The sequence below is a fragment of the Triticum aestivum genome, chromosome 7D (genome assembly GCF_018294505.1).
Source record: "Triticum aestivum cultivar Chinese Spring chromosome 7D, IWGSC CS RefSeq v2.1, whole genome shotgun sequence".
NCBI lineage: Eukaryota > Viridiplantae > Streptophyta > Magnoliopsida > Poales > Poaceae > Triticum > Triticum aestivum.
This window is the reverse complement of record NC_057814.1, coordinates 337,542,894-337,560,554: the sequence shown is the minus strand read 5'-3', so window position 1 is coordinate 337,560,554 and position 17,661 is coordinate 337,542,894.

Below are 17,661 nucleotides of genomic sequence, written 5' to 3'. Positions count from 1 at the left end.
TAGGGTTTGGCCTCGTGCTGGGCCGGCTCGGCGCTATATAAAGCCCCGGTCAGGCGGAGTCCTGACCGGTTACGGCCCATAGTCGGTTTCGTTTTTTTAAATAATTACGCGCAGAAAAACGATTAAAATAAATACCAAACGGACTCCAAAAATCCTGAAATAAATTTTTCCCGACTTCTAAAATCAAGCCGGAGAAGATGGACATTTATTTGTGGCCTAAATGCAATTTGAAAAACGCACATTTTTCCTAAATTCAAATAAAATATCCGAAAACTCCGAAATAAAATCTTATTTGATTTTTTTATTAAATCTTCAATATTCCTATATTTTGGGAAGGTCATTTTATTCCCTCTCTCATATTTTTATAATTAGAATAATTGAGGATAAAATAAATAAAACCAAATGATCCTATTTTCAAAATTTGATAAATCTCAAATACGAAAATAACGAAATCCCCAACTCTCTCCGTGGGTCCTTGATTTGCGTAGAATTTCTAGGATCAAACCAAAATGCAATAAAATATGATATGCAATGATGATCTAATGTATAACATTCCAAATTGAAAATTTGGGATGTTACACATTCTCGCAAAGTACTCGTAGTTTTATTCTTCCAAAATAGTCTCATACTTGTTTTAGGTAAAGCAAACGTCAAGTGTGCATAGAGTTGTATCGGTGGTCGATAGAACTTGAGGGAATATTTGTTGTGCCTTTAGCTCCTCGTTGGGTTCGACACTCCTATTTATCAAAGAAGGCTACAAACAGTCCCTATACTTGTGGGTTATCAAGACCTATTTCTGACGCCGTTGCCGGGGAGCAATAGCATGGGGTGAATATTCTCGTGTGTGCTTGTTTGCTTTATCATTAAGTAGTTTTTATTTTCTGTTCTAGGTTGTTCTCTATCTTTAGTTATGGATATGGAACACGAAACACCAAAAAAAATAGTTGTACTTGCTACTCATGGAGATGGGGAACCTCCTAAAACCCTCGATGCTTGTTATGTGAAAGATATTATGCACTAATTTGATAATCCTGAGAAAACCCCATTCAACTACATAATGGGAGTAACGTTGGATCAACGTGAATACTTTAGGGATTATCGCTTGACACAAAAACGGAAATTATTATGCGATCAAATTCATATGTTGCATTGGTATGCTCATGAGCTATGCTTTAGATATGATTATACTTGTTGCTCTAGGATGAAGTCTCCACACCTTCCCTTTTCATGCAAATTTATGATAATGAAACCTTGGCTTCTTATGCTAATGGTATATATGATTATTATGATGTGGAACGAATAGAAGAATTTGTTGCTTTTAAGGGTGCTTATGAAATTGAATCTTTGTTTGAATAGTTTGAAGATTTTGATGATTCAGTTTATAGACCTGAAAATTTTGCTATTCTTAAATATTTCTATGATAATTATAAATACAATTCCGATATTGATGCATTTATTGAGAAAGTCTCCGATGTCCAAGAAGAGACTAATATTTTGCAGGAGTCAATGGAAGAAGGCATTGATGAAACTGAGAGCTCATTGGATGAAAAAGATGATGAGGAGAGCGAAGAACAAAAGGAGGAATAGCGGATTGATCACCCATGCCCACTTTCGAATGAGAGTAACTCTTCAACTCATACATTGTTTAATTCCCCTTCGTTCTTACTAAAGGATGAATGCTATGATAATTGCTATGATCCCGTTGATTCTTTTGAAATGTCCCTTTTTGATGAACTTGATGCTTGCTATGCTTGTGGCCATGATGCCAATATGATTTATGCTTATGGAGATGAACTTGCTATAGTTCCTTATGTTAAGAATGACATTGTTGTTATTCCACCCACACATGATAGTCCTATTATCTTTTTGAATTCTCCAAACTACACTACATCGGAGAAGTTTGCACTTATTAAGGATTACATTGATGGGTTGCATTCTACCATTACACATGATAATTTTGATGAGTATAATATGCATGTGCTTGCTGCTCCTACTTGCATTTATTATGAGAGAGGAACTATATCTCCACCTCTCTATGTTTCCAACACGATAAATTGCAGGAAACCGCTTATGCTATGTATTGGCCTTTACTTGATGTGCATGAATTGTTCTTGTATGACATGCCGATGCACAGGAAGAGAGTTAGACTTCGTCATTGCATGATATATGTTGCTTTGTGCTCACTACTAAATGCCAAATCATTGTTAATTAAAATTGGCTTTGATATACCTTGGGATCTGGTTGGATTCATTACTTGAGCACTTTATGCCTAGCTTAATGGCTTTAAAGAAAGCGCTGCCAGGGAGACAATCCAGAAGTTTTAGAGAGCAATTTTATTCTATTGAGTGATTTTATATAGTTTAAAAACAAAAAAAATATAGAGGGGAACTTAAAACTTCACAAAAAGAAAAGTGAAAGTGAGAAGGACGAGCATCGTGGAAGCGGGAGCATGCCTTGAACTTTGTTCATGCACATGGAAACTTTGTGAATCTTGAATTACAGAAACTTCTCAACAAAAATAATTACCCCCTTCTACAATTCCATTGCATTATAAAAATAATGTGCCAAGATTTGCCTTTAGAATGATTAGATTGTTTGTTGGTTTGTGCGGTGCAAAAACAGAAACTTTTGTTCCAGAAATACAATTGTTTAAATTTGCTGGAACGTGATAAAATTCTAAAACTTTTTGCACAGTCTTGCTATACAAATTGTTTATTTTGTACTAATTGTTTCAAAAAATTTGGAGTACCGGAAGTATGGTGAATGTTCAGATTACTACAGACTGTCCTGTTTAAGACATATTCTGTTTTTGATGCATTGTTTGCTTGTTTTGATGACACTGTCAATTTTTACCGGTGGTAGAAGCCATGGAAGAGTTATATTACAGTAGCTACAATGCCAAAACGAAATATGAATTGGTTTGCAATAGTAATTAGAGTATTGATTTGCTTTATTATACTAACGGATCTTACCGAGCTTTCTGTTGAATTTTGTTTAGATGAAGTGATCAAAGATCGAGGAGGTCTCGATATGAGGAGAAGGAAGAGAGGCAAGAGCTCAAGCTTGGGGATGCCCAAGGCACCCCAAGTAAATATTCAAGGATACTCAAGCGTCTAAGCTTGGGGATGCCCCAGAAGGCATCCCATCTTTCTTCAACAAGTATCAGTATGTTTTCGTCTTCGCTTCGTTCATGTGATATGTGCAAATCTTGGAGCGTCTTTTGCATTTATTTTTCATTTTTCTTTTATGCACCATGCTGGTATGAGATATTCCATGGTTGATTTATAGAATGCTCATTGCACTTCACTTATATCTTTTGAGTCTGGCTTTATAGAATGCTTCATGTGCTTCACTTATATCATTTGAAGTTTGGATTACCTGTTTCTCTTCACATAGAAAACCGTTGTTCGTAGAATTCTCTTTTGCTTCACTTATATTTATTAGAGTATGGTCTTTCGTAGAAATAATTAAACTCTCATGCTTCACTTATATCTATTTAGAGAGTCAACAGGAATTGGTCAATTGCATGGTTAGTCATAAAATCCTACATAAAACTTATGGATCACTGAATATGATATGTTTGATTTCTTGCAATAGTTTTGCGATATAGAGATGGTAATATGTGGGAGGTACTAGTAAACGGTTGTGGTTACTAAGAATATTGGTGTTAAGGTTTGTGATTCCCGAAGCATGCACGTATAGTCTCTCGTTATGATATGAAGTTGGAGCATGATTTATTATTGATTGTCTTCCTTATGAGTGGCGGTCGGGGACGAGCGATGGTCTTTTCCTACCAATCTATCTCCCTAGGGGCATGCGTAGTAGTACTTTGCTTCGAGGGCTAATAAACTTTTGCAATAAGTATATGAGTTCTTTATGACTAATGTGAGTCCATGGATTATACGCACACTTACCTTTCCGTAATTTGCTAGCCTCTACGGTACCGTGCATTGCCCTTTCTCACCTCGAGAGTCGGTGCAAACATCGCAAGGGGATCCAAACCCCGTGATATGATACGCTCTATCACACATAAGCCTTATTATATCTTCCTCAAAACAGCCACCATACCTACCTATTATGGCTTTTCCATGGCCATTCCGAGATATATTGCCATGCAGCTTCCACCGCTTCCGTTTGATGACTTGAGCATTCATTGTCATATTGCTTTGCATGATCATATAGCTGACGTAGTAGTTGTGGCTCAGCCACCGTTCATCATTTTTCATACATGTTAAGCTAGATCATTGCACATCCTGGTACACTGCCAGAAGCATTCATATAGAGTCATACTTTGTCATAGGTATCGAGTTGTAATTTTTATTTCTTTTGACTTATAAGTAAATAGAAGTGTGATGATCATCATTATTCATTTTTAGAGCAGTGCCCCAGTGAGGAAAGGATGATGAAGACTATGATTCCCCCACAAGTGGGGATGAAAAGTGAGAGAGAGAAAAACAAGAAAAAATAAAAAAAGAAAAAAGAAAAGAAAAAAAAGAAAAAAGAAATAAACAAAGAGAGAAGGGGCATTGTTAGTATCCTTTACCACACTTGTGCTTCAAAGTAGCACCATGTTTTACATATGGAGAGCCTCCTATGTTGTCTCTTTCATATACTAGTGGGAATTTTTCATTATAGGATTAGATGCACACCCACTTAGTTTCATATTGAGCTTTCATACACTTATAGCTCTTAGGGCATTCGTTGCATGGCAATCCCTACTCCTCACCTTGATATCAATTGATGGGCATCTCCATAGCCCGTTGTTAGTCGCGTCGATGTGAGACTTTCTTACTTTTTTGTCTTCTCTATATGTACCCCTATCATCATACTCTATTCCACCCGTAGTGCTATATCCATGGCTCGTGCTCATGTATTGCATGAGGGTTGAAAAAGCTAAATCGCGTTTAAAACTATGAACCAATTGCTTGGCTTGTCATCGGGGTTGTGCATGATAAATGCTTTGTGTTAAGAAGACGGACAATGACAAGACTATATGATTTTGTAAGGATAGCTTTCTTTAGCGTTGATATTTTGAAAGACATGATCGCATGTTGTTGGGATGCCTGAGTATTGATGTCTTTATGTCAAACTATAGACTATTGCTTTGAATCACTTATCTCTTAATATTCATGCCATGATTAGATATATGATCAAGTTTATGCTAGTAGCATTCCACATCAAAAATTATCTTTGTATCATTCACCAACTCGAGGACGAGCAGGAATTAAGCTTGGGGATACTAGTACTTCTCTGTCGTATCTATAATTTTTTATTGTTTCATGCCAATATTATACAACTTTCACATATTTTTGGCACCTTTTTATATGATTTATTGGACTAACCTATTGATAAAGTGCCCAGTGTCAGTTCCTGTTTTTTGCATGTTTTTTGTATCGCAGAAAGTCCATATCAAATGAAGTACAAATGCAATAAAATTTGATGGAGAATTATTTTGGAATACATGTGATTTTTGAGAGTTGGAATCACCGCAAACAGAGGCCCACACAGCACACAAGACACCAGGGCGCGACCCCGGAGCCAGGCGCGTGGTGGTGAGTTGTGCTCACCTTGTATGTCAGTTGGAGCTCTACTTCGGGCACAAGGAAGCTTATATCCAAAAAAATCCGTGTTAAAATCTCAGCGCAATCGGAGTTACGTATCTCCCGGAATATAAGAAACAGTTTTCGGCCAGATCTGGGGAACGCGAAACAGAAGAGAACAGAGAGGGAGATCCAATCTCGGAGGGGCTCCCGCCCCTCCACCTCCATGGAGGCCATGGACCAGAGGGGGGACTCTCCTCCCATCTAGGGGGGAGGCCATGGAAGAAGAAGAAGGAGGGGGGCTCTCTCCCCCTCTCTCCTGGTGGCGCCGGAGTGCCGCCGGGGAGGATCGTGACAGCGATCTACATCAGCAATCTTGCTAGCGTCAACACCAACTTTCTCCCCCTCTATGCAGCGGTGTAACACCCCTTCTCCCCACTGTAATGTCTACTTAAACTTGGTGCTCAACTCCATATATTAATTTCCCAATGATCTATGGTTATCCTATGATGTTTGAGTAGATCCGTTTTGTGTTGTGGGTTAATCGTGATCTTGGTTGGTATGATTGTATATTTTATTTTAGGTGCTTTCCTACGGTGCCCTCCGTCTCGCGCAAACGTCAGGTCTCCCCGCTGTAGGGTGTTTCAATACGTGCATGATTTGCTCATGGTGGGTTGCGAGAGTGACAGAAGCTTAAACCCGAGTTATGTGGGTTGTTGCGTATGGGATAAAGAGGACTTGATACTTAATGCTATGGTTGGGTTTCACGACCTTAATGATCTTTAGTAGTTGCGGATGCTTGCTAGGGGTCCAATCATAAGTGCATATGATCCAAGTAGAGAAAGTATGTTAGCTCATGCCTCTCCCTCATATAAAATTACAGGAATGATTACTGGTACTTGTTATCGATTGCCTAGGGACAAATGACTTTCTTGTTGACAAAAGTTATCCACTTTTATTACCTCGCAATTTATTCGTAGTTTTATCCTCGCAAAGTACTCGTAGTTTCATTCTTGCAAAATAGTTTCATACTTGTTTTAGGTAAAGCAAACGTCAAGTGTGCGTAGAGTTGTATCGGTGGTCGATAGAACTTGAGGGAATATTTGTTTTGCCTTTAGCTCCTCGTTGGGTTCGACACTCCTATTTAGCGAAGAAGGCTACAAACGATCCCCTATACTTGTGGGTTATCAGCGGTGATGGCGGCGACCTACCAATGGTTTTGGGGGTTGTGTGTGTCTGTGTGAGCGGAGGTTTGGGGAGTGTGTGGTGTGTGTGGAGGGGGGGCAAGGTGGTGTTTGAGGAAATACCGCGGCAACTGAAAATTTTACTAGGCGGGAGTAACAAGGCGGGGCTACTGAAAATTTGGATCAAGGGCGAGCAGATATTTTTGAGATTGCGAGGGATGCAGAGGTGGGAGTAAAATGCTAGGGCTACGGAAAATTTGAATCAAGGGACTGAAGTAGAGTGGGAGTAACAAACATCGCACACGGTGTCGGTGTCAAAACCGGCGGATCTCGGGTAGGGGGTCCCGAACTGTGCATCTAAGGTCGATGGTAACAGGAGACGGGGGACACGATGTTTACCCAGGTTCGGGCCCTCTCGATGGAGGTAATACCCTACTTCCTGCTTGATTGATCTTGATGAATATGAGGATTACAAGAGTTGATCTACCATGTGATCGTAATGGCTAAACCCTAGAAGTCTAGCCTGTCTAATTATGATTGCCTCTACAGACTAAACCCTCCGGTTTATATAGACACCAGAGGGGCCTAGGTTTTACAGAGTCGGTTTACAGAGGAAGGAATCTTCATATCCGGACACCAAGCTTGTCGTCTACGCAAAGGAGAGTCCCATCCGGACACGCGAGGAAGTCTTCTATCTTGTATATTCATGGCCCAACAGTCTGGCCCACGTCACATAGGCCGGACGCCCGAGGACCCCTTAATCCAGGACTCCCTCAGTAGCCCCAAACCAGGCTTCAATGACGATGTGTCCAACGCGCTGATAGTCTTCGACATTGCAAGGCGGGTTCTTCCTCCGAATACTTCAAAGCATCTGATCCGAAGAGTTATACTCGGCCTTCCATTTAATGTCGTACCCCTTGGCTTCTGTGCCTCCATTGCTTCGGCCTCCACGTGTCGAGCGAACACGAAAGGTCAGAGTATTCTTGCACATAACACCCTGGCCATGTAAGAAAGGCGTATATTTAAGTAGATTGGATCTCAGATGCCATCTCACATCAGGCGAAGAATCCTTAGAGCTTGCTAGGAGAAACCATTCCAGCATGGCTAGCGTTCCCAGTTCTTCCTCCCGCCCCGATGGCTCCGAAAAAGGCGATTGGGAGGAATGTTCAGTATCCCACGACCAGCTGAGTAAGCTTCAAATGATGGGATTTGCCCCCCCCCCCCGCGGATCTAGTCCCTGTCCGGGCAGGGTTAACCACTTACACAGGCGAAGCCCTGGCGGAAAATTTCCCCAATCCAACCAACGGGGAGCGAGTGTGCTTCATATCCTTCTTAATAAGAGGCGTCGGGTTTTCAATCCACCCTTTCCTCCAAGGTCTCCTGGAGTACTACAGCCTCCAACTACACAACCTTACTCCGGCCTCCATCTTGCATATCGCGGGTTTTGCCGCTCTTTGCGAGCTATTCCTGGGCTGCGAGGCCCACTTTGATCTATGGAGGAAACTCTTCTGCCTCGTCCCCCGTACCCAAAAGGGATCCGTATTCGAAGTGTGCGGCACCGAGATATGGCGCATAGCCGGGACCAGATACTTGTTTGGCACGCCGAAGAAGGCATCCGAAGACTGGCCCTCAGAGTGGTTTTATATTGAAGACGTCGCTCTCCCCGACCCAATCCGAATGGGCCTCCCCGAATTTTCCAGCGCTCCGTTGAAGAAACGCCACAACTGGCGTCCTCGGAGCCTCGAGGAGGAAGACAGCGCAGAAGTCCGACAATTGATGGGCAAGATAAGGGCACTTGCCCAGTCCGGATTATCAATAATCGAGGTAATGGCAACTTTCATAGCGCGAGGTGTTCAGCCGCTCCAATTCAAGGGGCTCCCTATGTGGCACTACAATGGGGAAGATGGCGCCTCACGCTGCGGACGAAAGGGTCCGGATTCCCTCACTGCCCTGGCCACAATACTGGACAATTTGTATAAAGGGGAGAAAGAGGAATTCACTCGTCTTACGCGCCGAGATGGATTTTCCATGTACAATCCTCCTAGCTGGGTGAGTTTTTAATCCCACCACTTTATTCAATCCTCTCCCCGAGTCATGTTTAACTGACATTAACCCGTCCGTTAATAGGAATGGCAGAGGGTTACCGCGGGGATCCATAGCCCCGCTCCACAGCTGGAGAACCATAACCGGGACCTTGATCCCGGATTCGAAGAAGATCCGGACATATTTGTAGAGCTCAAAGAGGGAGTCTTCTACCAGGCGAGCTATGATGGCACAGAAGTGGCCATCATGGCCGATTATCCTGGCCTCCTTCCTGCCTCATATGTAAGTAAGCAGGAGACATTTCCTCCGAAGGAGCTTCCTCATGATGCCTCACCCGCCGCACTGTCCTGTGCTCCAAAGGGGAGGCGCTCGATGCATCATATTGCACCAGAGGCGTCTCAGAAGAGAACGGCGCCTGCGCCGGGCGGGTCTTCGAAGAGAAAGGCAAATGACAACACGGCCGAACCTTCATCAAAGAGGTATGGCTTTAAATATGCCCTGCAGCAGTCACATCGAACCATGACATTGTCGGTTTTATTAGGAAGAGCATTCACCGGACCATGTCTGAGGGGCCTGCCGGTCGCGCCCCCATCAATCAGGTTCCAGACCATGCTTCTAGGGCGTGGGCAGACATGGGAACGACGCCGGATTATCCTCCTTCAGAGGATTCGGATAATGTATCCGTCACGAACTCCGAAGTAGAGAGTTCCATGCATCATCGGCGCCGGAGGGTCACTCTTCGTGACCCCGGCTTTACTAAAGAGGCGTTCGACGCCTTCAGCTCGGCTGATGCGCACATCCGAGCTGCTCGGGATGGGCTTACCAGAGCAACATGTCAGTATTTGAAAGATATGCGGGTAAGTACGCATTCTACAGATCTAGTAATCATGTACCAGTAGCCCCCGAGACTTGAAACAGTTCAAACAACCGATTTAAGGATCGTTGTATAATTAGGTACTCACAGAGAAGAACAACATGCTGTCTCATGAGCTGGAAAAGGGCCGGACTCAGCTAGCTGTTGCTACGGCCGAACTAGAGAAGTCCAAGGAGGCACCGCCTGGTAATGTTCCTATCCATCCATAAAAACTATAATCATGTACCAGTAATGTTGATACTGTTACGTTTCTGATGACAGGATCAGTGGATCAACTGAAAGAGGAACTGAAGGTCGCACAGGCGGGTAAACAACCGGCCGAAAGGCAACTGGCCGCAGGCGAACGTGTATTGACACGGGTCAGAGATGATAAGAACAAGCTGTAGGATTCCAACACCCTGCTAGGCGAAGAGCTAAAAGATGTACGAGCCCAACTAGCGGACTCCATAAAGGAAAATAGGAGGCTACGAGGCGGCATATTTAGTATGCTTTTGAACTTACTTCTGTGCAATTTGGCAAAGAAATGAGCTGACAGATTTATGTCTGCAGGTATGATGACTGGCCGTCCCGAAGAGGAAGTGTCCGGGTATCAAGGCGATCTGCTACAAGAGCTGTCCCAGGTGCACGAGTGAGCTCGGCAAGCAATGCGGAGCGTTGCCAAGGCTTTGTGGCCATCCGCCTCCCCTCCAGGAAGTATGGAGGACCTTGTGAAGCTATTCCAAGGAGCTCGGCGGCGCTTTCGATTATGGAAAATATCGGCCTGCCGTGAAGGTGCGCGAGAGGCCTAGCCCATGGCGAAAACACGGTATACCAAGCTTGATCCGAATCATATGGCCCAGATCGGACCTCGGGGGTCAGATGTACAAGAAATTCCAGTTAGTTTGTTATATGACCAAGTAAAGATAGCCGCCAAGTTTTCCCAACAGGATTGTAAGCTAGACAGCCTGTTAGACGGCATATAGGAAGAAGTTTTTGAGTCCAAGTGACTATGTACTTCAATTGACAAATTTGTCCCTAGCCGGATTGTAAAACGATTGTCATGGCAGACCTTTTCGCTTCAACCTCGGGACCTGAATGTGCGGAGTGTTTCTGAATACCAGATCAGCAATATAGACCAGGGTATGCGTGGAAACCAGGCGTAGGGGTCATAGTTGCTTGAACAGACAAGTTGTATCCGGCTAGCTATGTTATATTACAAGTTGATTGTAAGAAACATCTTCCAGGGAGAATAGTTCCGTTAAGGGTTCCTTTCCCTGGGTGAACATGCTGTAGGATGCATGCCCGAACTATGATTGAAAAATCGCAGTATACATAACATCTGGGGGTTTACAATGTAATTAGGGTATAATCTCTTTAGTCCACCGACCGATTATTCCCTTAAGAACGCTAGCTTTCGGCTTCACCCAGTCTGAGGTACACGTCCGGATGACCCGGCTATAGCAATCGTAGAGGTGCTCCCTTTATGCCCTAGCCGAAAAAATGGGAACGTAGGGCATAAGCACAGGAGCCAGGCAACCCAGCTTAGCTAAAACTTAAGTCATAACGGTGCATATAATGGCGAAGAAAAGGTACATATGAGGAAAGGACACATATGTGGTGAGCTTGATGCTCGGAAATAATAATAAGTTAATGTAAAGAAGCCCCCAGGTATTATGAGCGTATACATTTAAGGTCGTGCGGTTTGGCCGCACAAGGGCTATAGAGCAAAATTAAAGAGAGAAAAAATGGAAACAAAGGGAGAAGAAGACGAGGAAAGAGTACGGCTCTAGGCGTAGAATCTTCGGAGTCTGGTGGCATTCCACGGGTTCGGCTCTAAGCGATTGTACGATGCATCACGCAGGCGGTACGCTCCTCCAGTGAGAACTTCATCTATGATGAAGGGACCCTCCCACTTGGGCTTGAGTTTGTCCTTTTTCTTTTTCGGCAAGCGTAGAACGAGTTCACCAACATTATAAGTCTTGGCCTACACTTCTCTGCTTTGGTATTTGCGAGCCTGTTGTTGGTAGAATGCAGAACGGGCTTTTGCAATGTTGCGCTCCTCCTCCAGGGCATCTAGGTTGTCCTGCCGATCAAGCTCGGCCTCTCTCTCTTCATACATGCGCACTCGAGGTGAGTCATGAATGATGCCGCAGGGCAAAATGGCCTCTGCGCCGTACACCATGAAGAATGGTGTGTATCCGGTAGTGCGATTGGGTGTGGTCCGCAGCCCCCAGAGTACGGAGTCGAGCTCCTCAACCCAGTGCTTGTCTGATTCTTTCAAGACCGCACTAGTCTAGGCTTAATGCCGCTCATGATAAGACCACTAGCTCGTTCGACTTGACTGTTTGTTTGTGGGTGATAGACGGAGGCGTAATCGAGTTTAATGCCCAGGTTAGCACACCAGGTTTTCACTTCATCGGCTGTAAAATTGGAGCCGTTATCGGTGATGATGCCGTGTGGGACACCATAACCGTGCACGACACCGAATATAAAGTCTATCACTGGTCCGGCTTCTGCCGTTTTAACTGGTTTGGCCTCTATCCACTTGGTGAATTTATCTACCATGACTAGCAGATATTTTTTCTTATGGCTTCCTCCTTTAAGGGGTCCGACCATATCAAGCCCCCAGATCGCGAAAGGCCAAGTAATGGGGATTGTTTGTAGAGCAGTAGGCGGCATATGGCTTTGATTGGCGAAAAGCTGGCATCCGACACAACGTTGGACAAGGTCCTGTGCATCTGCTCAGGCCATCGACCAAAAGAAACCTGTACGGAAAGCTTTACTTACAAGGGCCCGAGCCGTGGCGTGGTGACCGCCGAGACCAGCATGGATTTCAGCCAGGAGCTACCGTCCCTCTTCCTCGGAGATACATCTTTGAAGGACTCCGGTAGCGCTTTTCTTGTAGAGCTCTCCGTCATGGACCTTGTAGGCTTTCGAGCGCCGAACAATGTAGCGAGCCTCATTCTGATCCTCAGGGAGCTCTCACCTATTAGGGTAGGCCAAGAAGGGTTCGGTCCATGGGGCAATTACTGCCATTATTAGATGGGCCGATGGTATTATTTCGGTGGCTGAGTCCCCGATGATATCGGTAGTGTGTTCAGAATCTCGGGGTATAGTCGAATCATGACTGGTGTTGCTGCTCTCACCCTACCACACCACGGATGGCTTGAAGAGCCTTTCCAGAAAGATGTTAGGCGGGACGGGGTCACGCTTGGCGCCAATGCGAGCAAGGACATCCGCCGCTTGATTACTTTCTCGAGCCACATGGTGAAACTTGAGTGCCTCGAACCGAGCTGACATTTTGAGTATGGCGTTACGATAGGCCACCATCTTCGGATCTTTGGCGTCGAAGTCTCCGTTTATTGGGGATATTGCGAGATTTGAATCCCCGTGCACCTCCAGGCGTTGTATGCCCATGGAGGCAGCCATCCGAAGACCGTGCAATAAGGCCTCGTATTCGGCTGCATTGTTGGAGTCCGTGTACAATATTTGGAGTACGTACTGGACTGTGTCTCCAGTGGGGGACGTTAAGACAACGCCCGCTCCTAAGCTGGCCAGCATTTTAGAGCCATCGAAGTGCATGACCCAGTTGGAATATGTGCCGTACTCTTTAGGGAGTTCGGCCTCTATCCATTCGACGACGAAGTCGGCCAATACTTGGGATTTAATGGCTCGGCGTGGTTTGTATGTTATGTCGAATGGCAGGAGCTCAATGGCCCACTTGGCAATCCGGCTCGTAGCGTCGTGGTTGTTCATTATGTCATTGAGTGGTACTTCGGAAGCCACCGTGATCGAGCACTCTTGGAAGTAGTGTCGTAGCTTCTGGGGTGCCATGAAGACCGTGTATGCTATTTTCTGATAATGAGGGTACCGGGATTTGCATGGGGTGAGGACAGTGGATACGTAGTACACCGGTTTCTGAAGCGGGAATTTGTGTCCGTCCTTCTCTCGCTCAACGACGAGCACTGCGCTCACCACCTGGTGTGTTGCAGAGATGTATAATAACATCGGTTCGCTGACGTTCGGCGCGGTCAGGATTGGGTTGCTCGCTAAAAGAGCCTTTATTTCTTCCAGTCCGGCTGTTGTCGCATTCGTCCACTCGAAGTGGTCGGTGCGTCAGAGAAGGCGATAAAGTGGCAATGCTTTTTCTCCTAGTCTGGAGATAAATCGGCTTAAAGCTGCCATGTATCCGGCTAATTTTTGGACCTGTTTAAGGTCTGTTGGTGTAGCCAATTGTGACAAAACTCTGATTTTGGTTAGATTTGCCTCGATTCCTCTATTGGAAACGATGAAGCCCAGCACTTTTCCAGTGGGAACGCCGAAAACACACTTTTCCAGATTGAGCTTGATGTCATATGTACGGAGGTTGTCGAAGGTGAGATGCAAGTCGTCTATTAATGACTCGACGTGCCTAGTCTTCATGACAATGTCATCCACATATGCTTCAACTGTCTTGCCGATTTGTTTCTCCAGGCATGTTTGAATCATGCATTGGTACGTGGCACCGGCGTTTTTAAGCCCAACGGGCATAGTGTTCAAGTAGAAAGGCCCGTATGGGGTAATGAATGCCGTTGCGGCTTGATCGGACTCCTTCATTTTGATTTGATGGTATCCTGAGTATGCGTCGAGGAAACACAGTGAGTCGTGTCCTACAGTAGCATCAATAATCTGATCAATGCGGGGGAGGGGGAAGGGATCCTTGGGGCAGGCCTTGTTGAGGTCTTTGAAATCGACGCACAGGCGCCAGGATTTATCCTTGTTTGGCACCATCACCAGGTTTGCCAGCCAGTCCGGGTGTTTTATTTCTCTGATGAATCCGACATCAATTAGCTTGGCTAGCTCCTCCCCCATAGCTTGTCATTTGGGTTCGGAAAAGCGCCGCAGTGTTTGCTTGACCGGCTTATATCCCTTCAATACATTGAGGCTGTGTTCGGCCAACCTGCGTGGGATCCCTGGCATATCAGAAGGGTGCCAGGCAAATATGTCCCAGTTCTCGCGCAGGAACGCTCGTAGGGCGGCATCGACCGTTGGGTCCAGTTGTGCCTCGATGGAAGCTGTCTTCTTGGGGTCCGTCGGGTGGACTTGAAATTTCGCTATTTCGTCTGCTGGTTTGAAGGAGGTGGATTTGGGCCGCTTATCAAGGATTACGTCGTCCCTATCCACCGTGGAGCGTAGTGCAGTTAATCTTCGGCCGCGAGGGCCTCGGACAGTGCCTCGAGGGCCAGGGATGCGGTTTTGTTTTCGGCGCGGAGGGCTATGTCCGGATCACTAACGAGAGTGATAATACCATTGGGCCCGGGCATCTTGAGCTTCATGTACCCGTAATGAGGTATAGCTTGGAAGCGCATGAATGCATCTCGCCCCAACAGGCATGATATCCACTGTTGAAAGGGGCCACCTGGAAGTTTATCTCTTCGGACCGATAGTTCTCCGGCGTGCCGAATACCATGTCGAGTGTAATTTTCCCCGTGCATCGTGCCTCCCGGCTGGGAATGATTCCTCGGAAGGTCGTATTACTTTGCTCGATGTGGTCTTGTCTATTTCCATTTATTGAGCGTGTCCTCGTAGATGAGGTTTAGTCCGCTGCCGCCTTCCATGAGCACTTTAGTGAGCCGAAAGCCATCCACAATTGGCTTGAGGACCAAGGCGGCTGGTGCCCAGACTGACCGGAATTTTGGCTCGTTGCTGGCATTGAAAGTTATTGCCGTGTCATTCGAGGGGTTTATTGCTGCGACTTGGCAGACTTCGGCGAGGTCGCGGAGTGCCCTGTTGAGCCGATTGTTTGAAGCGAAAGTCTCGAAGACCGTCAATATTCTGAGGTCGTCGTCCTCCGGGGGCGTTGCTCTGAGGTGTTTTTGGTGAGGATATCCTCGCCGCTCTTAGCCACCTGCCGGAGTATCCAACACGCTCTAAGGCTGTGGGTTGGTACGGTATCCGGTTTTATGTGTATTTTGCATGGCCTATCGAGCCATCCCTCTAGAACAGTTCCGCGTCCCGTAATGGGCTTAGTTTTCTTCACTATGGGGTTGGGTGCCCCGCGAGGGTTAGTTTTAGGCTGCCTTGGGACGTCCTCCCACCTCCTTGGCCGCCACCCCTTGCTCCTATATAAGTAGATCCATCTAGTAGCTTTTTGCTTGGGATTTGTTTAGTTAAAAGTTAGCCATTGCAACTTCGTGTACCTCGTTTGTGTCCATCGACCAGACCAAGACTGCTTACGGATCCCCACCTTTATCAATACTTCATCTATATTCACAATATTCAGATTGCATTATCATATTCTTGCTTGTACTTTGATTGCTTGCAGGAATAGACCTTCGTGGTCAGGTTGTTTGTGCTGCGGCGTGGTCAATAACCTCTCGGAGTTGGTTTAGTGATTGCTAAGGCGCAACGTCGTGCATGTTTGTAGTCGGATCGTCAAAGTCGTCTCCACCAAATCGATAGTTATCATCTCATCGAAAGATCGGGACCCTTGCCTCTATCAAGTGGTATCAGTTTTCAGGTTGCTCGGTGAGAATTTCCAGTTTTCCCTAGATTAGATTTATTTTCTTACCTACTGTCTAAGAAAAAACCACAAAAAAAGTTAGATCTATTCATCCTTTGTCCAAACCTGTCTGAGCCTTTGCAATTTTCCTTTCATAGTTTGCATTATTGAATTATCGGTTGCATCGTCGTGTCGAGTTGCTGGTCTTAGTGTCTAGTTCCTTTAGAGTTTCGAGTTCTGTGCACATTAGTCACGCCGCCGCTGCATCGTTATCCCTTACGCTGTCCACCACCCATCCATCAATTTTCACCACGTGCTACCCACCGTTCATTGTCATAATCATAGTTGAGATCGTTCACATCTTCGCTTGATCCAACCTGCATCTTATCTAGTTTGTTTTGGAAATAGGGAGAGAGAAAAAAAAGAGAGAAAAAAGAGAAAAAAGAGAGAAAGAAAAAGAAAAAAAAGTGTGAGTAAAAAAAGAGAGAAAAAAATTCGGATCTATCTAGACTCAATCTCGTAGTTGAATTCGGATTGGAATCTGTTTTGTGCACTGTTTACTAAAACAGGCATAACTTCCTCGTACGAAGTCCGTTTTGGCTCCGCAAGTACTAAAACGAAAGCTAGCGACGAGCCGCATCTAAATAGTTGCAAAAGATAGTTTAATATTTGGCACCTCAAAATCGGCTTCTAAATAGGTCTTTTTGCCCTCCAAAGTTCGCGAACACAGCTTATTCCAGGTTTTCAAGCCAGTTTTAGAATTTTTTGACTCCTCATATCAACTTGGAATTCAGTGATTCTCTTTGCATTTGAAAGCTTGAGTCAGTGCCATTTTGAGAAAAATTATAAGAAAATTAGCACAAACTTTTTCCGAGAAAAGCCGAGGAGAAAGTTGTTGATATATCCTGCTTGGCTATGGTTTCACATCATTATATTTACTGCTATTGTGATCTTCACTTATATCTTGCTGTCCAGAGCTACTTCATATGCTTTATTGATGCTAGTTGTGCTACGCCGTGACCTTATTAATGTTCTAGGCTCGCGTCTCTAGTTTCGGTCTAGCCCAGGACCAGCACAGTACCGTCGTTGAGCGTTTATTCAACATTGCATCTTTGAATTGATTATTGCTAATATTTTGCTACCATATATAGCCAACCCAGCTCCACATATTTCTACACCGTGTATACGTACGTTCTCCTGGCAATCGCTTTACACAATCTTCGGAGTTATTTGACACCGCTGGTTGCTTGTCACCACCTGCCGCATGGTAAGAACTTGTAAGACATTGATATTTGCTTTGCTGTGAGCACTTTACAACCACATCCTAGTAGTTCATCGGAACATTATTCTCGAATTTTGTTTCTTGTTTCTACTAATCATGACAAGTTCCGGAGATAGAAGTTCTTGGACGACGGACACATCATTACCATCACGAGAGTTGGGACAACACGCACAAGCACATGGTCAGGTTATCTCTTTACCGTCATTTGAGGGTAGATTTAATCCTGCTATTTATCTAGCTTGGGAGCTTGAAGTAGAACAAGTTTTTGGTCACCATGA